This window comes from Felis catus, chromosome B4 (genome assembly GCF_018350175.1).
Source record: "Felis catus isolate Fca126 chromosome B4, F.catus_Fca126_mat1.0, whole genome shotgun sequence".
NCBI classification, from domain to species: Eukaryota; Metazoa; Chordata; class Mammalia; order Carnivora; family Felidae; genus Felis; species Felis catus.
Genome location: NC_058374.1, coordinates 118,844,413 through 118,863,026, shown reverse-complemented (window position 1 = coordinate 118,863,026; position 18,614 = coordinate 118,844,413). Strand labels below are relative to the sequence as shown.

The window sequence follows — 18,614 nt, the reverse complement described above, 5'->3', positions numbered from 1 at the left end:
CACAATTGAATGAAGCTGGAGCTCAACAACAACAACAAATTTGAGAAATTCACAAATATGTGGGAAAAAATAAGACACTTCTAAATTACCAATAGGTCAAATAAGAAATTACAAACAAAATTAGAAAATACTTTGAAGTGATAAAAACAAAGCAAAAAAGGAAGATATCAAATTTATAGGATACAATTAAAAAGCAATACTTGGGGAAAAATACATACTACAACAGTATTTGGAAATAAATTATAATAAATGTCTATATTTAAAAAAGAAAGATCTAAAATCAATAATCTAACCATCTACCTTTGGACACTGAAAAAAAGAAAAGCAAACTAAATCTGAAGCAAGTAGAAGGAAGGAAATAATAAATATAAATATATGTAAACATAGAACAGAAATAAAAGAAATGGAGAATAGAAAAAAAAAAGTAGTGAAAACCAAAAACCAAAACCTGATTCTTCAAAAAGATCAACAAAATTGACAAATTTTTAACCAGAGTGGTCAAGAAAAAGAGAGAAGACTCAAATTACTGGACTCAGAAATGAAAGAAGGGGCATTACTACCAATTCTGAAATTCACTATGCTGTATACACTGCTTTATCTTTCCTTACTGGGGGACAGGTCAGCCTTTTTGTTCTATTCAAGCTTTCAACTGATTGGATGAAGCCTACTCATATCAGGGAGGGAAATCTGCTTTGCTGATTCTACTGATTTAAATGTTAATCTCATCCAAAAACACCACACAGAGACACTCAGAGACACTCAGAATAATGTTTGATCAAATAGCTAGTCATCTTGTGGCCCAGTCAAGTTGACACATGAAAATAACCATCACACTCCCTTCCTTCCTCTCTTCCTCCCTTCTTGTCCCATCTTGGCTGTAGGGACCCAGAGTTGAGCTTCTGTTGCACTGAGCTGGATACAGAGTGAATGAGCAGGTTGTAGGTCAAATGCCATGGATTCTTGATTCTTATCAAGATTTATTAAATTTCTCTTGAATAAATGTTTCTCAATTTGCTATGAGCCATAGGAAAACTTTCAGGCTTTAAAATTTAAACCCATTGGATAAAATGGAATTCATTCTCCCTCCCTCCTTCCTTAACTTCCTCCCTTCTTGCCAGAATTCCTTCTTTTCCCACTAACTTCCTTTCTTCTTTCTTTCCTTTTTTTCTTTCTTCCTCCAACACATGTTTGTTAGGGCCTCTAGCTCTACATAGCCATATTAAACTTTTTGGAGAAATAACTTGCGAAGACTGGAGATCTAAGAACTCTGAATGTGGGAACTGAATGCCAGATCTTGGATTCTCAGTGGGAAGTGTGGCCTGGAGAAGAAGTTTACAATGGTAAGGGTCAGACAAGGTCTTTTTATAATAGAATGCTTACATCAAAAATCATCTGTATTCTTATTGGAATACTTATTGGAAATTATGCATTTATTGGTTTCAGTGTTGCACATTCTGGATTTGGTCTCGATTTCAAGATTTTAATTATTTTTAATTAGTATATATGACTTATACTATTGCCTTTTCTTTTAATGAATTTAAATACTGGTCTAAACCAATAACCAAAAATCTAGTAATATAGTTATTGTCTCCTGCAAAGAGTAGGGTTTTGTTTTTGATCATAACTTTATTGAATATTTTCATGCTTAGATATAAATAAAATTTCATTTTATGGATATCATACATTGTATATATTGAAGTAGTGTTTTGTTTAGATTTTCCATAAATTATTTGTGCTACTACATCAGAAAATTGAATAATGATTTTGTAATTTTCTTTATTAAAAATAACTGAAGCAATTGTTTTGAAACTAGTGGGATATGAACCATCTCTAATTCAACATGTTAATCATGGATGCTTAGGGGGAATATTTTGGAATCAGAGTATTAAGAATAATTATTATCCCCAAACAATAGGCATTCATTTTGTGTATGCGTGCACATGCTTTTTTGTTCAATTTAAAAAAATGGAGATTTAATGCCCCTTATTGTCCAAGAACCTGTATCAGATACACAAGTCTTCCATCATTTTTTAGTCTACTTTGAGGGTGGGAGACATATAACTGAGGTAGTAGAAAGTCTAAGAAAATTCCTTCAGAGGTTAGAATTAAGTACTACAGAGTTTTGGAGAAGAGAGTAAGTGCGATTTGTTTCAGGGTCCAGGAAATGCACAGGGGAAGTGATATTGAAATTAGAAATATAGGGGCACCTGGGTGGCTCAGTCGGTTAAGCGTCCGACCTTGGCTCAGGTCATGATCTCGCGGTCCGTGAGTTCGAGCCCCGTGTCGGGCTCTGTGCTGACAGCTCAGAACATGGAGCCTGCTTCTGATTCTGTGTCTTCCTCTCTCTCTGACCCTTCCCCTGTTCATGCTCTGTCTCTCTCTGTCTCAAAAATAAATAAACGTTAGGGGCGCCTGGGTGGCTCAGTCGGTTGAGCGTCCGACTTCAGCTCAGGTCATGATCTCGCGGTCTGTGAGTTCGAGCCCTGCGTCGGGCTCTGGGCTGATGGCTCAGAACCTGGAACCTGCTTCCGATTCTGTGTCTCCCTCTCTCTCTCTGCCCCTCCCCCGTTCATGCTCTGTCTCTGTCTGTCTCAAAAATAAATAAACTTAAAAAAAAAATTAAAAAAAAAAGTTAAAAAAATAAAAATAAAAGAAATTAGAAATATATACCCTTTACGCTGGAATTAATTGTTTCTGCTTCCTTGTTCTTTGCATCTTCATTATGGTATTTGTTTCATTCAGTTTTAGCATACTTCATTATTTTTATTTGCTTATCTGACTAGTTTTAAAGCTTCTAGAGGATAGGGACCTTGTCATAATCATATTTGCCCCAAATACTCACTATTCTTCTGTATCCTTTCATCTAATCCCCATAGTAGTGGCTAAACAAATGTTTGTTTCATTAAACTTGGCACTACTACGAAGAGAAAATTATGCAGAAGCTCAGAGTTCTAGTCTATGAGTCTAGATGAGTCTCCCAAATACCTTTGGTAAGAGGTTTAAGATTAATGGAAAATTCCTGTGGAAGTAATTAACACTTTCCTCTGAAAAGAAGTCAGGGTCCACATAGACATGAGTTCAGAAACTGAAAATATTTTTGAGAAGCAAGGGGGGATATGGTAGGACATACTTGTTTACAGACACCAGGAGAAAAAAAATGTAAGTGGGTCTTGTTACGATTAGTGACTGGAGGTCTTAATTTGTACCTATGAATAAAGATGTATTGTAAATTTTGCTAAGGATTAATTACGGTTAATCCTACCTACCTATGCAAACCTGTGTTATAAGATATGAACAGATAAAGAAGACTTGGTTCCTGCCCTCAAGCAGCTTTTCAAAATACATTTTGAACAAAAACATATCATCAGCATTGTTTCTCTTGCTTCTGCCTTCCCTATTTCTTATAACTAGGGCTTTTGATTCACCATATCCAGCACCAACTATTTCCTGATTCTGAAGCTGATCTTGAGTGAGGCAGACATATTAGCCTCATGTGCACTATTTAGGAGGACGTGAAAATGAGTCTCATTTCTGGACCTGGAATCCAGGACTCAGCCCAGCCATGGGTGCTAGGCTCCATTGCTTCCTTGAATCTTCTGAACACTTAGACTTGGGATGGCCACTGCTCTGTCGTCACATGGGTAGAGTTATAGTATTTGCTACTCTCTCTTTTACCTGGTCTGGCACCTTCATCCTCTCAAGTTTTTGCCTTAGCCCATACCTTGTCAGCCATGTATTTCTCTGCCTATTTCCTCTGACCCTCTGGCCCCCAGTACCAGACTGTTCCTTCCAGTCTCTTTCTTTGAGAGCTGGGCGCTGTCCTGGTATATCAGACTGCAGGCCCCAACTCTGTAGGGAATGGGAAAATCTCCCAGGACTGTCCTCTTCCATTTCCTGAGATTCTCTGCTCTCTTCCTTTTTGAATCTTCCATTCCTGTGCACTCTATTTGTAAGACCAGACCATGCAGTTGCAATGGTTTCTTGAATAGTGCCATGTTTTCTATACCCCTTGGATTCTAGGCCTTAGACTATCCAGCTTCCTTTCCCTGGGCCAGTCTTTGTAGCTGGACCAGATTCTGTGCTACCCTCACATCCATTTTTACTTTACTTAGTTTCTCTCCTCTTTCTTCCAGTTACATGTTTCTGAGGACCCTTCATACTTCAAGCTCAAGTCCAGGTAGGTACTGCCACATTGATCTTCTTGTATTAGATGATGCTTCTAATCTAGTTAGAATAATTTTCTTAGCAGATATGGACACACACACACACACACACACACACACACACACTCATCCAAAATCCATCCTATTTAAGTATTAACTTTGTGTCCAAGTATTTTTCTTCATCTGTCCATCCATCCATTTATCCATCCAACAGATATTTAGTAAGAATCTACTGAATTTAAGCCATCTGGCTCAAATGATGATTGGTAAATTCAAACCATACAGATACTCTGAAGGTAAAACTCTGCTAGCTTTAAAATTTCTAAGATAATGTGAAACTTTTGTGCTATATAATCATTAGTGATTAATGATCATGGTAAATTTTAGACCATGAATATAACTTTAAGACAAAGTGTATTTTAAGTTCAAGTAAAAAAATACGATCTCAAGTCTATTATATGGGATTTTAAAGCTAACTGTTATATATCAGGTACTTTACATATTTTATAAGATAGGTTTTTACCAGTATCCACAATTTAAGATGTGAAAATAAGAAATGGAAGCTCAGAGAAAATTAAGTAACTTGCCCAAGTCAATTGTCAGAAAGCAGTGGAGAGAGATTGTATAGTTAGTTATTTCTAGGTCTAAAGTCCAGGTTCTTAGCATATCACCTCTCTGATATTTAATAAAGAATAAAAATAACATTTGAAATTTTACAATCTGATCCTATTAGAACTTTGTATTGTTATTATTTTAAAATGGTTGCTTTTTTATTCTTCCTGATAAGTCTGTCGTTACACAGAAATGTTATATGTGTGTATCCAACTCCCACCAAGCCCCCAGCATTTGTCTAGATTTATTTTTTTTTTAATTTTTTTTCAACGTTTATTTATTTTTGGGACAGAGAGAGACAGAGCATGAACGGGGGAGGGGCAGAGAGAGAGGGAGACACAGAATCGGAAACAGGCTCCAGGCTCTGAGCCATCAGCCCAGAGCCTGACGCGGGGCTCGAACTCGCAGACCGCGAGATCGTGACCTGGCTGAAGTCGGACGCTTAACCGACTGCGCCACCCAGGCGCCCCAGCGTTTGTCTAGATTTAAATAATCAGGATACAGTTAAAGAAAAGGGTTTGACCAGTAAAGGGAAAACATATGGCTTCCCTTCTGCTCAGGAACTTCACTTGAGGTACAGTATCTCAGCACCTCAGTTAATTTCTAAAGCTCTAAAGTTTTATTAAATTCTAACAATACTTTAGGTGGTTTCTCAACCCAAGGCAGAAAGAAGAGGGGGTGATGAAGGCATATAACTGCAAGAAATAGTAGTTGCTGTGTTTTGATGAGAGGAAAGATGGGAAAATTACAAAAGTAGGCACAGGGACTAAGAAAACTAAGAAATTTAAAGACCCTTTAAAATGGTGAGACATTAGACATACCTGCCTGAAAAATGCATTGTATGATAATTGCTTCCTTACAACCATTTAGAAGGGAGCTGGTACATAGGGACACACAAAATGATGATTTGGAGAACTAAGTGAAAGATTAAAATATATTCCAATTCTCTCCCTTGGAAGGCAAGAAAGTGTGTACGACATATGAGAGTATTGAAATCCAAAATGGTTTTAGGACTTCAAGGAATAAACTTCTATTTTCTGAAAAATTACACTCATTCGGAATATGCATCCCAGTGCTACTTCTTACCCTCTCTGTGACCTTTGGAAAGTCATTCAGTTTCTCAGAGACTGTTCCCTTCTCTGTAAAATGAGGCTAATAATAACAATAATAATGATGATGATGGGTTGGTTGTGAGGATGAAATTAGATCAAGTGCTAGCACAGCTCCCAACATATGGTAAGCACCTAAAAAAGAGTTTGCTATTGTTTTCTAGGTTCTGTCCATTTGCATTTTGCATTTCCTTGGATCCATGGATTTAGGTTTTTGCATTTTAGAGCTGAAGAAAATTCATCGGCAGAGATGTGTTTATTAGAGCGTTTGTTGTATCTTGAGATCCATCTTTGCCTGAGTTTCTCATTACTTTTTACAATTACATGAGACTCAATTATATTTCACATCTCTTTTTTTTGTTGTTGCCCAGACACTCCATAGGAACCACATGGCAGCCATGATCTAGTTTAAAGAACACCAGGGGCGCCTGGGTGGCACAGTCGGTTAAGCGTCCGACTTCAGCCAGGTCACGATCTCGCGGTCCGTGAGTTCGAGCCCCGCGTCGGGCTCTGGGCTGATGGCTCGGAGCCTGGAGCCTGTTTCCCATTCTGTGTCTCCCTCTCTCTCTGCCCCTCCCCCGTTCATGCTCTGTCTCTCTCTGTCCCAAAAATAAATAAACGTTGAAAAAAAAAAATTAAAGAACACCAGGCCAGCCTCTGGAGACCTAGATTTCATTTTGTCTCTCTCGGTACCTCACTGTGTGAACTCAGGTAAGCAGCTTAACTTCTCTGGGCTTTCTTGGTCTGAATTTCTCCCTAATATTCCTATCACCTTCTTTTATAGCATTTTCTATCAGCCTTTGGAACTATTTAAATTGTTTCTTAGAATAAATTTAAATATATGCATAGTATAGTGTTTAAGTGTGGACTCTCTAGGGTAAGTTTGACTGGCTTCAACACTTACTGGCTCCTGGAGGGTAGGCAAATAACCTAACTTGCCTGTACCTAGTTCTACTAATTTGTGAAATGGGGATAAAAGTATCTACTTTGTATGGTTATTAGGAGGATTAAAAAATGACTAACACACCTGCAGCATTTGAAATCATGCCTAGCACATGGTATAAGCCCCATAAGGGATATGGAGATGAATGCATTTTTAAAGAGCTGGCAATTTACTGGGGGGAGATTAAGGCATATACCAAATAACAAAGAAAAGTATGATGCATATTCAGTAGAAAGAAATTGCAGAACCCGATGGAACACTAGGGAAGGCGCAATTGATTCCTACTGAAAGGACCAAGGAAGGTCTCATGAATTAGCTCAATGTTGTCTGGGCCAGGAGGAGTAAACTGGCTCTCAAGGGAAGGTCAAAGGTATTTCTTCTTGGTAGAAGAAATAAAAGGAGGCACGGTGAAAAAAGTCAGAAAGTACCTGATGTGTAGCTCTTTTTAGCTGCAGTGTTGGTGCTGAGGGTGTGTACTGAGAGATGAAGTTGGGAGAGTGACCTGGGATTAGATCAGTAAGAGGTTTGTTTAGTGCTTCGGCAAGGAGTATGGGGTTGACTCCACCAGCAACAGGAGGCATTGAAGATTGTTGAAGTGATATCATCCCATTTGTGAGCCTGGGAAAAGTCTCAGGTTATTCTATCAAAGAGAAATTAGAGGAAAGAGAAAATGCAGTCAGGGAGAACATTCAAGGACCACTGGGATGGTTGAGTAAGAGATTTTAAGGGTCTAAATTGGAGAAGTGGCTGTTAGGATAAAGAGAAGGGCTAAGATTGAGAACTGGGAAGATAGGTGTTGTCTTAGAAACTCTCCTACCTGCCCACTGTTCCCCTCCCCCCCCACCCCCCCTGCTTGGTTCTCTTTGTCCACCTTTTGAGCTCCTGTGGAGTTCTCTCTATGGTGATCTACCTGTACCCAGTGGCCCACATGGGCCACTTTCTAGTCATGGAAGCATTAAATGGCAGCCCTCAGTGAGCTAGCAAGCCATCAGCTTTTATTCCTGTGTTTAAGGGAGAGGATATTTTAGAAGCAGAAGACAATCACACAACAAGTAGCTTTTGTTTAATGGGGGAGAGGCTTCCAAGCAATAATTAATCTGAAAGCCTTCCTTTACTTGCAGGAACCCAACTATTGAAAGGTGCATTTAAACCTCTTCATTATATATCTGCAATAGATACTGTGTAGCAGGAATTTTGTGGGGAGCATTTTATACTGCAGAATCTGTGGTATGGAGAGCACTGTTGTTCATCACTGCCTGGGTTTGTGTAATAGCAAATAGGAAAGGGACCATCTAGGTCAAAAGAAATAACTATTATAGGCAGCACCTATGTATTGCAGGGCAGATATTCTCTTTACTTGAAAGAGTGCATCGTAAGAAACTGAAGGTCATGCTGATTCTCTTTAATTAGTTGTACCTGGTTTGACAAAAGAAGGTGAAATTCATGAATCTGTGTAAAATACAAACCAGAAACCAATCAGTGAACACTGCAACAGAATAACAAAAGGGGATCAGAACCAGGTAGAAACATAAAGTTAACAATTACAGAGTGACAGTGATGCCCTGTGAAGAGACCATTAATGAATCCCAGAACCACACTGTAGCAATTATCCAGCATTGACATATGTGAGTACGTATGCATATATACATCTGTGTATATATGCATAGGTATATACACATAATATAATACATAATATATGTAAATAAAAGATAATTCATTCAACAAATGTTTACTGAACGCCCAATGTATGCCAGACATTCTCTTAGGTACTAAGGATAAAACAGCCAACAAAAACAGAGCATAGCCTGAAGAGCTTCTATTTAGTAGGAGAGACAGACAATAAATATACATGAAGTCAGGTGATGATAAGTACTAAGTATAAAATAGAGGACACATTAAGTGGAGAATGAGAGGTAGAGGGAGGGCTGTGTTTTATATATGTTTAGGAAGGGCCTCCTTAGTAAGGCGAAGATTTGAGGAAAGGCTTCCAGAGATCTGGGAAGGAAAAGTGGTCCAGCCAGAGGGGATAGGAAGTGAAAGCTCTGAGGTGAATGTCTTGTGTTTTTCTTTGTTTTTTTTTTTTTTTTTCCCAATGAATTTCTTTTATTTTTTTTTATGTGAAATTTATTGTCAAATTGGTTTCCATACAACACCCAGTGCTCCTCCCAACAGGTGCCCTCCTCAATGCCCATCACCCCCTCCCCTCCTTTCTGCCCCCCATCAACCCTCAGTTTATTCTCAGTTTTTAAGAGTCTCTTATGGTTTGGCTCTCTCCCTCTCTTTTTTTTTTTTTTTTGAGGCAAGCAATGAGGCAGGGTGGTGGGAGCAGATAGAGGGAAAAGGAGATGGTAGATGGGGTTAGAAGAATAGGTAGGTCTTTCAGGCCCTCATAGGGCACAGTAAGGACTTTGGGTTTTACTCCGAGTGAGATGGTAAGCTTCTAGAAACATATTAGTATTTATTTATTTTTTATTTTAGAGAAAGAGAGCACATGAGTAGGGGAGGGGGCAGAGGGAGAAAGAGGGAACCCTAAGCAGGTTCCATGCTCAGTGCAGAGCCCTATGTGGTGCTTGCTCCCACAACCCTGGAATATGGCCTGAGCTGAAATCAAGAGTCAGACTCTCACCCAACTGAGCCAACCAGGTGCCCCTAGAAGCATGTTATTACACTAACCTCATAGGGTTAATTTTACTACTTCCACATATTACTTTATGATCCCACTTTGCATGCATAAATTTCTAAAATAAGACATGTCCCCCTCTTCTGTCCTGCTTGCCTTCTTCCCATCTATAGTGCCCAAGCACAATGTAAAGACAGCTCTGGATTCTGTCCTGGCTCCTGCCACTGCATCCTTGGATAGTTTCAGTAAGTTACACTTCCTATTTGATTCTCTGATCAAAAAAATGGAAATACTTTCACAAAACTCATGTTATTAATGATTTAGCAAGAAAAAAATTTAAAAAATGTGCAAACTCATAATATTATAAGATTCTTTGTCTTTACACAGTTGCCACAGGGCATAGTATGCAGTAGGCACACAATAAAGGCCTATGGAATTGAATTAGAAAATTAAATGAGGAGAGATGTAAAATGTTCTATTAGGTAGCTAAAAAGTTTTATTAGGGCTAGTATAATTTTATTCACTGAGCTCAAAAGATACTCTCCCTGGGGAGTATCACTCTCTACCCAGAAAGTTGTGCCATTTTTGTTTTCATAATGTTTCTCTAATACTCTTTTTAAAGAGCTAATTTTTTTGTTTATTTATTTATTTTGAGAGAGAGAGAGAAAGGGAGGGAGAGAGAGGGAGAGAGAGATAGAGGGAGAGAGAGAATCCCAAAAAGGTTCCACACCATCAGCGCAGAGCCTGATATAAGGTTCAAACTCACGAACCATGACCCGAAAAACAAATAATCCAGTGAAGAAATGGGCAGAAAACATGAATAGACACTTCTCTAAAGAAGACATCCAGACAGCCAACAGGCACATGAAAAGATGCTCAATGTCGCTCCTCATTAGGGAAATACAAATCAAAACCACACTCAGATATCACCTCATGCCAGTCAGAGTGGCCAAAATGAACAAAACAGGAGACTATAGATGCTGGAGAGGATGTGGAGAAACGGGAACCCTCTTGCACTGTTGGTGGGAATGCAAATTGGTGCAGCCGCTCTGGAAAACAGTGTGGAGGTTCCTCAAAAAATTAAAAATAGACCTACCCTATGACCCAGCAGTAGCACTGCTGGGAATTTACCCAAGGGATACAGGAGTGCTGATGCATAGGGGAACTTGTACCCCAATGTTTATAGCAGCACTCTCAACAATAGCCAAATTATGGAAAGAGCCTAAATGTCCATCAACTGATGAATGGATAAAGAAATTGTGGTTTATATACACAATGGAGTACTACGTGGCAATGAGAAAGAATGAAATATGGCCCTTTGTAGCAACATGGATGGAACTGGAGAGTGTTATGCTAAGTGAAATAAGCCATACAGAGAAAGACAGATACCATATGGTTTCACTCTTATGTGGATCCTGAGAAACTTAACAGAAACCCATGGGGGAGGGGAAGGAAAAAAAAAAGAGGTTAGAGCGGAAGAGAGCCAAAGCATAAGAGACTGTTAAAAACTGAGAACAAACTGAGGGTTGATGGGGGGTGGAAGGGAGGGGAGGGTGGGTGATGGGTATTGAGGAGGGCACCTTTTGGGATGAGCACTGGGTGTTGTATGGAAACCAATTTGACAATAAATTTCATATATTGAAAAAAATTAAAAAAAAAACCTCACGAACCATGAGATCGTGACCTGAGCTGAAACCAAGAGTTGGATGCTTAACCTACTGAGCCACCCAGGCACCCCTAAAGAGCTTATTTTATTTCTTAAAGTGAAAATTGTTAATTATACTTAGATTTGTACTTTTCATGATGCTACAGATAATACATAATTTTTCCCTTTATGAAATTTTGCCAACAATTTTAGAATTTTGAAGTTTTGCAGAATGTTCTGTGTGATACTTTTGTGTGTATATACCTTGAGTCTAGCTTTTATAGTAGATGTTTGCAAAAAATGGTCAGAAATTCTTTTTCTTCCTATATACATGTCCCTTTGATGTGACTTTGCAACCCATTAAGAGCTGATATCTATTTCTTTATGTCTTGACTCTGGACTTGGCCATGTGACTTGCTTTGCCAATAGAACATTAGCACATGTGATACAACTAGACCCTTGAAAAGTACCATGCACAGGACCCTCCCTTGCTGCTCTTGGTAACCCTGTGGCCAATAGCATGTAAACAAGGTTAAATTTACCTGCTGGATGATGAGTAACATATGGCCAATTACCTTCTTTGCTTCTGCCAAGAGCCAGACAACTACAAGATATGCCAATGATGCTATTGTCAGCCAGCTGACACATGATTGAGCCTGACCAACAACACATAGACCAGAAATGAACCATCCTAGCTGAGCCTAACCCAGCTAATCCACTGAATTCTGAGCAAATACATGTTTTAAGCTCTAAGTTTGGGATAGAAAAATCTAACAGATACAGCTAGTATCCCTATTTATTGTTTATATTTTGTGAAATGTGTTTTCTTTTTGCTCCTTTTTGCTCCAAAACACACTGTGGTAGGGACAAGTGTCTCTACCCCAACATCCATTTTCTCTTTTTTGTTTTATTAATAGACCTCTTCCCTTTCTTCCAACTTTCCACATTTGAGTTTTATCCAGGCCCATGGCTGTCCAACTTAAGACTAAATTCCCTGCCTTTTCTTGCAGCTAAAGTGTGGTCATGTGACAAAATTGTGGCCAATGTGACATGAATGGACAAAATGTGTGCTAAGAAGGCTTCTTGCTGTCCACTCGTCTGCTCTGTCATTTTTCCCTCCCCATTTCCTCAGGCTGGGAAATAGAGCAGCCTCAGACCAGGAGATGGAAGCCACAGGTTAAAGATGGCAGATGTAACCCACTAGCTTGGGGCCCAGAGCACACCTACTTTGCACATCATACCTACTTACCCGTCCTGGACCACTGTCTACCACTGGTCTGTTATGTGGTAACCATCTTAAGTGTGCCACTATATTTTCGTGTCTCTTTGTTACAGCAACTTGACTTTTACCCTAACTTGTACATAACAAATAATCAACAGATAAAAATAGCAAATACACACTGCCTACAACTTAGAAATCAGGAGCTCAATTAATGTTAGATTCATGCACTTATTCAATAACAGTTACTGATTTCCTATTGTGTATTATATTGTGTATTAAGCCTAGAGTTGCCTAGATAATAGCTTTTTTTTGGGGGGGGGGGTGGGCAGGACAAATGAGCAGGGATAGAAAAACATAACAAACAAACAAGAAAGGAATTAAAGGTGAAGAATACTGTAACATAGGACTCTGTCAGGGGTGGTATCCAGAGAAAATGAAAGGATTTGGAGATCTTTTAAAAGTTTGCTGTAGTAGGATGAAACACAAATCATGAAACGAAGCAGCCATTCAATGCACCTGTACAATTACTTTTACAGAATTTGGAAGCCTCCTCTCGCTTGTTTCTGGGTCACTGACCTTGAGCTGGGGCAGGGGTAGGGGCTGGCCACTGGCTTATGCTTTCTCACTTCAGACTCCAACACTATCTTTTCAAAGGGTTTTGTGTGTTGGGCATAGGGGTGGCAATAGGGACGGAGGTTAGGTTTAGAGGATTACTGACAATCCTGTAATAACTTTTGAAATAGCTTTTCAGATCAATTCCCATTCATTTCCCACTTTACAGAGAAAAGAGGACCAAGGAAGGATCAACAGTTATGAGAAAAACTTAGAGGAAAAAACTCCACTAACCACACCTGGAAATGGAAGATATCTCTTTGTTCCTGTGTCCCATTCCCCGCCCTCCCCACCCCCAACCATATCCTGTGGCTTATTTGTGTTTTCCTTCTATCATCCACAGTAGCTTTTATTTTATATTGAGAATGTCCTGGGAAGAAGGCACTAAGTGAGAAATCATTGCGAAAGTTCAAGAAGAGAATACACATAGTATCTTGGGTGTTAACTAAGAAATACTAAGCATGAGAAAGAATCTTGTCAACTTAGGTAGTCATGTCTACTTCATCTAATTGCACCAAATCTCCTGTCACGATCACATGCAATAGTGGTATTTTTTCTCGAGTCATAATAACCTTGCTCTTTATGAATGCCTTACCCCTATGTGCCTTATGTTTTCACAATTCCATTCATTTCCAAGTTGTAGGGTATATGCCGTTACAGAAATCATTTATCCTCTGTAAGCCCCAGTTTTTTTTTATTTGTAAAATGACCACATAATCTATGAGATCTGCTTTGGGTCCCAAATTCGACAATTTGAGTTCCCTTGTAAACATATTGATTAAAGTCTGGTGACAACTGTAGCTACAATGGCAACAGAATGACGAAGCATATTAACGTTAGTGTTAATGCAATAATCAGCTGTGTTTTATCCCATATGGCAATTTATTTCAACAATTAAGCCAAACTCCATCTGTTTTGGCATACACATTTTTTTTCAAATGGGTTCCTGAACTACATCTTTGGAAATAATTTTATGTTTTGCAAATATTGCTACCATCAATAAATGATGACTGTGTGGAATCTTTCTGATTAAAAAAAAAAAAACCATGGGTGCCAAAGCCCATCTTATGTGACAAAGGGCTCGTTTTGCTGTTTGACCTTATGGATATGTTGCATTGTCTAATTGATAGGCCCAGAAAAGGAAGATAAATCTCAGTGTCTGCATAGAGGGAATGTACATGGGGTGCTAGTTCCTAGAAGAGACAGAGAAAGCCTCAATGCCATCAACAGCAGATTTCTATTTTTCTGACCTGAGGATCCTGTTGGGACAGGATGTGCCTCAATCTGCGATGGAGACAAGACAAATGGTAACTTCCATACATCCGGCTTGGGTTGAGCTGCATTGACAGAATAGCAATAGGGAACATTTGTCTTTATCTTTATAACGCTTGACAAGAGGCATGATTACTGCTGTAAGGGTATCAAAATAAAGAAAAAAATGGGCTGTCCTACAGCCCTGTTATTTATCACATTCAGAAACGCTAACCCAGACTAGCAGGAGAGAAATTCCTTGTCAAATTGCCTCTAAAAATCATTTCCCTCCCTGAGATAATATGTGAGTCCCATGGATCCACCCATGCTGTCCCCCCACCCCTCCAGGTTTGTGGTTGGGGACAGTCTTCCCCTGAGCCTGGCTGCTTCCATGTGGCTCATTGCATGTGCCAGTCTGCCAATAAACACACCGTTCCTTGCATGTGCAGGAAATACAGAAAAAATGCTAGCTGGCAGCTTATTAACAAATATTGAACGTACACAGCAAAAATTCGATTTATTTTGCAGCAAGTGTTAGGATGTCTCCAGGCAAATTAGTGCTGGAGCCGACTTTGTTCAACCCCTTTATTTATTTTCTTATTCCTCATTTTCTAATTAGGCAGGCTTTCTTCTGCTTTACAAACACCCTCTCTGCCTAAATCATTGCAGGTCTATTGCATCCTGAATACAACAGGCTTACACATTCATAGTAATACCATGATAGGGAGGTATAATCCACCCTTCTGCATATAGGCTCCAAATTGTTTCAAGAGTGATACTAAATGCCTTTATGACACAGTATGCATTTTCCCACTCTGACTTTTAGGAGGCCTGCATGTGCTAAAGCCAATGATTTTTTCCGAAGAAATTGCAAACAGTAGATGGGTCTAAATAGTGTTTTTGTTTTTTTGAAAGGCCACCTTCTTCAGTGTGTGGTACAAAGTAGTGTTTTCCCCTCAAAATGTTCTTTTTCAACAGGTATTTGCAAAAGAGGGTATTTGCTCCCAGTTCCTCATGGAGAGAGCAACTCAGGAATTAAATCAACGGCTATGTCCTGAAGCTTGTTTGAAATTCAACATAATTTTATTTGGACTCACATTCTTTTGTAGGGTATAGAGCAATGGTTCTCAACCTTAGCTGTCCATTAGAATCATATGTGAACCTTTAAAAAATATTGATGCCCAAGCCCCTTCCCAGACCAATTAAATCAGAATATCAGAGGGTGGGGCCATATGGCACTAGCATTTCTAAAGTTCTCCAGGTGATTCTATTGGGCAGAAAGCCATTGGTTTTCAGGGTTTTTTTTTATCATGAGAATATATCCAAAGAACTCTTGTTTATTTATTCAATAAATATTTGAATAACTACTATTAGGAAAAAGACTATGTACCATAGGGGAATCAATGACCTACCAAAGAATGTCTATGTTCTGAAAGTAGCTGGTAAGTTAATAGAGGACATGAAGTTTTCATTCATTCCACACATATTTATTGAGTCTTATTATGTGTTATAAGCATTGGGGAGTGAGCAGGGAACAAGACAGACAAAGCCCCTGCTGTCGTTGAGCTTACATTCTAGCCAAACATGCTTTTAAATAGGTACTGATTAATCATATAAAGAAATGAAAACAGAGATAACATGATAGAGAGTCGCTGAAATGGGGGAAGAGTTCTGGGATGCTTATCTGAGCAGCAGATGAGAATGATGTGAAGGAAGCAGTTAGGTGAAGACCTGGAGGGATCCAGTTTTGGGTAGAAAGAACACCAGTGTCAAGGTCTTGAGGTGGGAGTGAGCAACTGCAGAAGCAGAAAGAGGCCAAAGTCTTTAGAGGTGGTAGGTGGTCAGAGAGGAGGTCAGAGAGGTGGACAGAGAGTCAACAGTCTTCATAAAGGTAATCTTAACAGAGAGAAGAAAGCAGGTAAGAGTTGGGAGATGCAGATTAATGGTTCTGAGTATTCAGAGAGAAATGACATTGCTTTGGTATGGACATTCAGTGTTCATAGAGAAAGTGGTTTTGAATTGTACCTTGAAGGAGAATACCTGAGAACTGGAGGGGAAGAACATTTTAAGTAGTAGTATTTCTCTGCAAAGACAAAAAAAGCACAGCAATCTAGACCATGAACTGAGAGTAGCACATTGTTCAACTTGACTGGAATGAGGGATATAGGAAGGAGTAATGGGGACTCAGACGTTGGGGTAATAAAGGACCGTATATGTAGAAAGCTTGGACGTCATCCTAGAGAGCTGCTTACTTCTTTAGTCTTATGTGTGGCCAATTCCTGCCTCACTCTCTGTGTCCCAGAAACTCCAAAACACTCCTTACTGTCCCACCTCCACACACATACCACCGTGCTGGTCCTAGCCTTTAGTTACAATTGTCTTTTCCTCTGTTTGAAGTATCTTTCCCATATTCTTGGGCTCCTCTTTGTCAGGTAGTCAAACTCCTCCTACTCAGGAGTTAGCCACCGTTACTTCAGGAAGGTGTTTCTGACACTCCTTCGTGACTCCATAAAATGAGAGGCATATTTCAAGGGCACTTGCCATGTTGAGTGGATCGTTCATGAGTGCTAGGTACCTGCTCTTTATTGAGTGCTAGGTACTACTCTGTGTGCTTGCATTATGGCTTAATTGATAGGCAGTAAATACTGAACATAACAAATAAACAAATTGTATAGTATGCTATAGATGGTAAGTGTGATAGGAAAAAGTAGCCTAGGATATGGAAGATTAGGAGTGGTGCAGGAAGGCAGTTACACTTCCAGTAGTAAGTCAGAGTGGGCCTAACTGAGAAAGCAAAATTTGAGCAGACTTTGACCAACTGTTCTAATTTACTTGAGACTAAGTATTTCCTGGGATGTGGGATGTTCAGTACTAGAACTGGATCAGTCCTGAGCAAATCAGGATGGTTGGTCACCCTAGAACTGTCTGTTAATATTTGTCTTCACTACTAGTTCTAAACAATTTGAGGACAGGAACTAGAGAGTCAGAGTAGCATGGTGGCTAAGATCATAGGCTTTGGAGTCAGAGTAGCAGGGTTCAAATCATAGCTTAGCTCAGCCATTTGTTAACATTGTGACCTAGGACTAGTAAGATTTTTAATTTTCCTGAACCTCTGTCTCTTAATCTATAAAAACTGAAGTAGCTGGCACAGAATAAGCACTCAATAAATGTTGCTGTTATTATTATTCACAGTGCCCAGCACAGACCCTGGGGGAATAGTAGCTCCTTGGTAGATGTTTGTAGAAGGAACAAATGAATTAATGATAATGTACCATGTGCCAGGCACCAGGCTAAGCCCTGGATATATAAAAATGAATCAGGCATGATTTCTGCCTTTAAGAAAATCACAATCTAGCAGGAGAGACATACATGAAACACCATATTTGATTTTAACAACCGCTCTGTTGTTCTACCATGCCATTCTTCATTCTACTTTCTTGGTGTACTTTTCTTTTTTTTTTTTTTTTTTAATTTTTTTTTTCAACGTTTATTTATTTTTGGGACAGAGAGAGACAGAGCATGAACGGGGGAAGGGCAGAGAGAGAGGGAGACACAGAATCGGAAACAGGCTCCAGGCTCCGAGCCATCAGCCCAGAACCTGACGCGGGGCTCGAACTCACGGACTGCCAGATCGTGACCTGGCTGAAGTCGGACGCTTAACCGACTGCGCCACCCAGGCGCCCCATGGTGTACTTTTCTTTTATAGAGTGTTCTTATATGTCAGTTATTCTCATCAGAATGCAACTGCTTAAAAGCAGGGACCTTGTTTTTTTCACCGAGATATCCTGAGTGCCTGGAACAGTACCTGGCACCAAGAAGATGCTCAATAATGTTTTGTGGATTCATGAATAGAAGGTCCATTTGGTGTGATAAGAACTTTTAAAGAGAATGTGCAAGGTATGGATGACTATTTTCGGAGTCAGGAAAGGTTTCATAGATGACTCAGTTTCCACGGATGTGGCATTTTAGGTTGATCTTGAAGGATATACAGTGTTTCTTCTAGAAGGCTTCTGGAAGGCTTCTAGAGCCTTCAAGGCTCAGAGCTCATCAAGAGGACCTGATAGGAGCAGGAGAACCAGAAGAATGCAGGGTCAATGAAGGTGGAAAGAGGGATTGATGGGTTGAAGAGAACCTGAAGCAGTTTAGTATGGGTGAAATTTTTTTTAACTATTTTTTAACGTTTATTTATTGTTTAGACAGAGAGAGACAGAGCATGAACAGAGGAGGGGCAGAGAGAGAGGGAGACACAGAATCTGAAACAGGCTCCAGGATCTGAGCTGTCAGCACAGAGCCCGACGCGGGGCTCGAACCCACGGACAGTGAGATCATGACCTGAGCTGAAGTCGGACGCTTAACCGACCAAGCCACCCAGGCGCCCCTGTATGGGTGAAATTTAAGAGACATTTCAGTGTGTTGGTGTTGATGGAAAATGGATCA

At 39.7% G+C, this 18,614-nt stretch overlaps 1 long non-coding RNA gene across 1 annotated transcript in view; it reads left to right on the top strand.

Moving 5' to 3' along the window:
• The first annotated feature begins 602 nt into the window (after positions 1–602).
• LOC123386697 overlaps positions 603–18,614 on the top strand; it is a 42,909-nt gene continuing 24,897 nt past the window's right edge. Inside the window, exons 1-2 of the long non-coding RNA XR_006600999.1 lie at positions 603–1,340; positions 4,134–4,177. This is a non-coding gene — a long non-coding RNA (uncharacterized LOC123386697). The remainder of the gene's footprint in view (positions 1,341–4,133; positions 4,178–18,614) is intronic.